The 7,334-nt window shown below is 35.8% G+C and overlaps 1 non-coding gene across 1 annotated transcript; it reads right to left on the minus strand.

The window, feature by feature from the left end:
- Window positions 1-5,856: 5,856 nt before the first annotated feature.
- Window positions 5,857-5,965, minus strand: LOC112767533 (small nucleolar RNA R71). The gene has a single exon (XR_003184975.1). It is a non-coding gene; the product is annotated as a small nucleolar RNA R71 (small nucleolar RNA).
- Window positions 5,966-7,334: the final 1,369 nt, after the last annotated feature.

The following is a 7,334-nucleotide window of genomic DNA, read 5'->3' on the forward strand; positions in this document are numbered from 1 at the left end:
GTTGGATTTGGAGTTGCACTTGTTGGTGTTGGATTTGCGGCATCAGCCATAGCTTGTATTAGTTCCGCCATTGATATCTTTGAAGCTCTTATACCATTAAAATGGTATCGGTGGCTTAGGTATATGTAAGAGAGATTGAGAGTTTGAGAACATACAAGAGAATTGGAATTATGATTTCAACTTTTGCATTCTACATCTTTATAGGAATTTATATATACACTTGGACTTGTATCTTGCTATACCAATAACCAGTAATAACTAACTAATAATTCCTTGAGTAAAGTAATAATTAGGTCCCTGAGAATTTCGCGTTCGGACAACTTAGACTCTGAAGAAAAAAAAGTAATAAATAGATCCCCCAGGATGAGAGACGTTGGACACGTTACATCCTTCCGTCAGTCCATGTAACAAAATGGAACGGAATTGCTTTGCTGTCTCGTTATGTGAACTGACGTGTCCGTTACTGCCACATCTGCAGTGGGACGACATTGTTTTGTAGATTTCCTTCCTTTATATTTGTTTCAGTTTGCCCTTAACCTCCAGTTACCCACTATTATTACCTATTAACCCTAAGGAGAAGCTGAAGTCAAAGAGTCTTGGCTCTGCAGTAACAAAAGTAATGATTCTTCTTCAACGTACCAGCAAGAAAGAAGACGTTTGGTAAAAAATGGTGATACTTTTATCAGTTAGTGTAACCCTTTGTCAGTTATTCTCATGGTGGTCCCGTTATTTGGAACAAATTGTTTAATCTTCTAGAAAGTATGGTGGTCCCATATTTTTCAACTTGTTTGCATGACACATTTTGCCACATTTGGAATTATTTATGCATTTGTTGCTACTTTTTGGGGCTTCAATTTATTTGTATATAATTGCTGAAACTAATGATTAGCAGAAAGACTAGTATCACTTTATGTCATAATAAAAAAAGACATACATGTTCCTGATTCTTTAAGTAACTATTGTCCCAATTTATTCAAATGATAATTGTGTTTATACTTAATAGATGGAGAAATTTTCTATTCCTGTGTTCAACCATGGAGGAAAATTTGTGAGGAATAAACGGGGAGAGTTGAGTTACTGGGATGGGTTAGTTTAGAGGTTTCCAGAGATGGATCTGGACCTTATGGACTTTTTTTATTTGAAAGAATTATTCAAGAGCCTGGGGTACAATGATTACAAAGTAATGATGTGGTTTGATCCAAATGCTGCAAATTTTGAAGCCGGTTTGCATTCTATTTTTGGAGATTTAGAGATCAATGCTTCAAGGAAGCACAAAATGCGAAACAAGGAATGTGAGGAGTTCTATATATATTTTGAGCATCATATTCTTGGTGATGAAGATGCTATAGGGTGTGATAAAGCTGGTGATCCTCCTATTTCTGATGATGACAGTGATGATGATGGTTACGAGAGCGCTGAAGATGAGCTGTACAAGCCCCCACCGCCTGGTGTTGACCAATCTAACACTGATATTGAAGAGAAGCATGCAAGAGTGATAAAAAAGAAGAAGGCCGTGGACAGTAACTGTTCTCCAAATGGAAAGAAAGTTACTTCTCCAAAAGGAAAAAAAGTTACTAATGAAGAGACTCCCGTACTTAGCAATTCCTCTAAACCTCGAAAGAAGAAGGAATATAAGAAAGTAAGGAGAATTTCAATACTACAACAACGAACTACAAAGCACGTGGAAAACTCTAAGTCAAGTCAGACCCCAATTGAAATTGGAGATGATGGAGGTGAAGAACATCATGAACATCATGAACATGTAGAAAATGATGAAGAGGCTGGGGATGACCCTTTTGTTGGATCCTTTTTGGGAGAAACACGCGCTCATAAGGAGTCAAATGATGAGAAAGTGTTTCTATGAATCAGAAGACTTACACAGTCCTATTAGAAGCGATGCAGAGAATGATGTTCACAGGACTGGTTTTGATGACTTCTCGGAGGGTGCTGAATTTGGAGAAGTGAAGCTAGAAATTGGTATAAAGTTTGACACTTTGGACCAGTTCAAGAGGGCGCTAAAGGACTGGAAAATAGCTCATAGAGAATTACAGTGGCTAAAGGATGACAAGCTGAGGTCAAGAGCCAAGTGTGCTAAGGAAAATTGTCCCTTCTAAATTTTTTTTCTCATGGAATTCATGTGAATATTGTTTCCAAATCAAGACTTTTTTTTCTTGAGCATACATGCAATCGGGACTTTGGAAGCATTCAGGAAAACGTGAGATGGCTTACTCAGAAACTTAAGAAGCGATTATGGATACAACTAAAGCTCACACAAAAGGAAGCATTAGAACACATAAAGAAGGATTATAACATGTAAATTCACTACAAGAGCATGCAAAGGGAACTTAAGAAGGCAAGGAAGTCAGTAATTGGTAAGGAAAGTTAACAGTATGGCAAATTAAGAGATTACCTGGCTGAGATATTGAAAAATAATTCTGGCAGCATGATGAGCAGATATTTTATACACTTTTTGGCATCATTTTCATATAGTTTTTAACATGTTTTGTTTAAGTTTTATTGTGTTTTCATAGGTTTTAGTATAAAATTCACATTTTTGGATTCTACTTTGAGTTTTTGTATTTTTATGCAATTTCAGGTATTTTCTGGCTGAAATTGAGGAGTTGGAGCAAAAATTTTATTCAGAGACAGAGAAAGTACTACAGATGCTGTTAGGATCTGACCTCCATATACTCAAAGGAGCTTTTCTGGAGCTACAGTAGTTCAAATGAAGCGTTCTCAATGGCTATGGAAATCTAACATCTAGGACTTTTCAGAAATATATAATAGTCCATACTTTGCTTCAGAATTAAAGGCCCAAAACTGGTATGCAACGCAGCCATCTACCCCAGTCCTGGCGTCCAACACCCACAAGGAGGTGACCAGCGTCCAACGCCCAAAAAGGACCCTTAGCCAGCGTCCAACGGCCCTAAGGACTCCTAGCACGTGGGAGACACTAAAGCTCAGCCCAAACACTCACCAGGTGGGCCTCAGAAGTAGATTTTCGCACTACAAGCCTAAGCCTATCATATTTCTGTAATCCTTAGTTATTAGATTAGTATATATAGACAAGAGTTCACTATTGTTAAGAACTCTTGCCCACTTTCACGTTTATCATTGTATTTCTTCTATTAGCATGAGTCACTAAACCTCTTAGGTTAAGGTTAGGAGTTCTGCTGAATTTTATGGATTAATAAAAGTATTACTATTCTATTTTCAATTTGTGTTTGATCCTCTCCTAAGATATATCTTCGTTCTTCAACCTTATGAATGAGTTGAACTGGCACAAGGTTATCTCTATTCTATATAGGTTCAACGAGCATCTTTCATCGGATATCAATGAACCACTAGCTTGAGGATACGTCTCTTAGACGGCTATTCTACGACTTCATTGGGGACTTCTCGAGACATCAGTTCAGCCGAGGTATGGGGAGATTAGGGTCTTTATGGTAAAGGCTAGAATCAAGGCGCAGCATTCTCTGATCCAGAAGATTCGACCTTGTCTATGGCATTTTAAGTAGGATCACCAAGGGGATGAACTGCAGGAGCTTTACCCTCATTCAGACTGGATGCGCACTAAACCTGGTATTCAGCCTAGAGGAAGATTGGCGGGTGCTCAAACCGGCATTGATCACATACAACCTGCTATAGAAAAAATCATTCACAGTTGAAGTAGACAGTAAGAAAGCATTGATCCAGAAGAACAAAGCATCTCTGAAGCCTTAACCATCTTCTTATGATTAGATTCACAATTATTGAGTAACGTTTTCTTTATTTTACTTTTATGCGCTTAAACAATTACACAACTTTTCTATCCGCCTAACTAAGATTTACAAGATAACCACTGTTTGATCCAAGCTGACAATCCTCGTGGGATCGACCCTGACTCACCTCAGGTATTGCTTGGACGACCCAGTGCACTTGCTGGTTCAGTTGTATGGAGTGTGGGAATCCGTAAACCAAGTTTTTGGCGCCGTTGCCGGGGATTGTTTGAGTTTGAACAAACTAACGGATTATCTTGTTGCTTAGATTAGGTATTGCTTTTAATTTTATTTGAGTCTTTTACTTTCTTTTTCGAAAAAATAAAAAAAATAAAAAAATTTTCAAAAATCTTTTTCCTTATTAATTTTTATCTTTTGTTTGAGTCTTTTGTTCTTGTTCTTGTTAGAGTTCGAATTTCTTGAGTCCAAAAAATTTTCAAAAATAGTGTCTTTTGTTTGAGTCTAGCGTCAAATCTTAAGTTTGGTATCCATTGCAAGTTCTTTAATTGCTTTAAATTTTCGAAAATTTGTTCTTGGTGTTCTTCTTGGTCTTCAAGTTGTTCTTGTTTTTCCTTTTGTTTTGATCTTTAAAATTTTTAAGTTTGGTATCTTTAAGTGTTTTTCTTTAAAATTTTTGAATTCTAGTGTCTTTAGATCTAAAAATTTTAAGATTGGTGTCTTTTGGTTGTTTTTCTCTTTCTTCATTAATTCAAAAAAATAAAAAAATATCTTTTCTATCTTTTTTATCTTAATTTTCGAAAATATCAAAAAGATTTCAAATTTTAATTTCAAAATTACTATCTTATCTTATCTTAGTTTTAAATTTCAATTTCAAATCTTTTTAAAATCAAATATTTTCAAAAATAATATCTTTTTCAAATTACTATCTTATCTTTTTATCTTTCTTTAAAATTCAAAAATCTTACATTATCTTATTTCAAATTCAAATTTTAAAATTCAATTTCAAAATTTAAAATTTCAAATTTCAAAATTAAATCTTTTTCAAAAGTCAAATTTCAAATCTTATCTCTTCTAAATCTTTTTCAAATTCTTATCTTATCTTTTCTAATTTCAAATTTCAAAATCAAATCTTTTTCAAATCTTTTCAATTTCTATCTTATCTTTTCAAATTTCAAATTTTAAATTCAAATATTTTCTAATCTTCTATTTTATCTTATTTTCAGATCTTTTCTTAATTAGTTACTTGTTTTCTCTTTCTTCTTTTTCAAAACTTCCTAACTAATTCTTCCCTCTTCTAATTTTCGAAAATATCTTCTCTATTTCTCTCTCTTTTTTTTCGAAATTCATTATTTAATTTTCAATTCTTTTTAATTAATTAGCTTTAATTTTTGAATTTAATTAATAAATAAAATAAAAACAAAATATTTTCTCTTTTTACTTCTAATTTTCGAATTCTTCTACTCCTCATAGCCGAATTCTTTCCCTCTTCTCTCTATCTTCATTCTTCTTTTTTTCTTCACATCTCACAGGGAGTCCTCTGTTCTTGAACATAGAGCTCCCATTCTTCTTCTTTCTTGTTTTCTTTTTCTTGTTTATGAGCAGAAACAGAGATAAAGAACCTCTCTTAAATTCTGATCTTGAACCTGATAGGACTCTAAGGAGGCAGTTACAACAAGCTAAAGCACAATACTCTGGAAGAAACCTAACAGAGATTTTCAAACAAGAAGTTGAAAACATGGCAGCCAAGCCTAATAATGAAGGAGATGCAAGAAAGGTTCTTGGTGACTACACCATACCAACCTCTAATTTCTATGGAAGAAGTATCTCCATACTTGCCATTAGAGTAAATAACTTTGAGCTTAAGCCTCAATTAGTCTCTCTAATGCCACAGAATTACAAATTTCATAGACTTCCACTGGAAGATCTACATCAGTTTCTATCTGAATTCTTGCAAATCTGTGACACTATTAAGACCAATAGAGTGGATCCTGAGGTCTACAAACTTATGCTCTTTTCCTTTGCGGTTAGAGATAGAGCTAGGATATGGTTGGATTCTCAACCTAAGGAAAGCCTAGACTCCTGGGAAAAACTGGTCAATGCTTTCTTGGCCAAGTTCTTTCCACCTCAGAAGATGAGCAAAATCAGAGTGGAAGTTCAAACCTTCAAACAAAAAGAAGGTGAATCCCTCTATGAAGCTTGGGAAAGATTCAAGCAACTAATCAGGAGATGTCCTTCTGAAATGCTCTCAGAATGGTCTATCTTGGGCATCTTCTATGATGGTTTGTCTGAGATGTCCAAAATATCATTGGACAGCTCTGCAGGTGGATCACTCCACTTGAAAAAAATGCCTGCAAAAGTAAGAGAACTCATTGAGATGGTTGCAAACAACCAATTCATGTATGCTTCTGAGAGAAAGCCTGTAAATAATGGGGTAGCTCAGAAGAAAGGAGTTCTTGAAGTAGACACTCTGCATACCACATTAGCTCAGAGCAAGATCTTGACCCAGCAGGTTAATATGATCTCTCAGCATTTAACTGGAATGCAAGCTGCAGCTGGCTACACCCAAGAAGCTTCCTCTGAAGTAGAAGCTTATGATCCTAACCAACCCATGATGGAGGAGGTGAATTACATGGGAGAACCCTATGAATACACCTACAATCCATCATGGAGGAATCATCCTAACCTTTCATGGAAGGATCAACAGAAGCCTCAGCAAGGCTTCAATAATAATCAAGGTGGAAGAACCCAGAATAGGTTCAACAACAGGCCACCATTCCTATCTTCTCAGGAACATATCGAGACTCCTAAGCAGAGTGATGAGCGGATATTTTATACGCTTTTTGGGGTTAATTTCATATAGTTTTTAGTATATTTTAGTTAGTTTTTAGTTTATTTTCATTAGTTTCTAGGCAAAATTCATATTTCTGGACTTTACTATGAGTTTGTGTGTTTTTCTGTAATTTCAAGTAATTTCTGGCTGAAATTGAGGGAGCTGAGCAAAAATCTGATTCAGGCTGAAAAAGAACTACTGATGTTGTTGGATCCTGACCTCTCTGCACTCGAAATAGAATTTCTGGAGCTACAGGAGTCCAATTGACGCACTTCTAATTGCGTTGGAAAGTAGAAATCAAGGGCTTTCCAGAAATATATAATAGTTCATACTTTGCTCAAGGATAGATGACGTAAACTGGCGTTCAACACCAGTTCCATGTTGCAGTCTGGCGTCCAGCGCCAGAAACACGTTACAAGTTGGAGTTCAACGCCAGAAACAGGTTACAGCCTGACGTTGAATGCCCAAAACAGCCCAGGCACGTGAGAAGCTTTAGTCTCAGCCCCAGCACACACCAAGTGGGCCCCAGAAGTAGATTTCTGCACTATCTATCATAGTTTACTCATTTTCTGTAAACCTAGGTTACTAGTTTAGTATTTAAACAACTTTTAGAGACTTATTTTGTATCTCATGACATTTTTAGATCTGAATTCTGTACTCTTTGACAGCATGAGTTTCTAAACTCCATTGTTGGGGGTGAGGAGCTCTGCTGTGTCTCGATGAATTAATGCAAGTGTTTCTGTTTTCTATTCAAACATGCGTGTTCCTATCTAAGATATCCATTC

This window comes from Arachis hypogaea, chromosome 17 (genome assembly GCF_003086295.3).
Source record: "Arachis hypogaea cultivar Tifrunner chromosome 17, arahy.Tifrunner.gnm2.J5K5, whole genome shotgun sequence".
Taxonomy (NCBI): domain Eukaryota; kingdom Viridiplantae; phylum Streptophyta; class Magnoliopsida; order Fabales; family Fabaceae; genus Arachis; species Arachis hypogaea.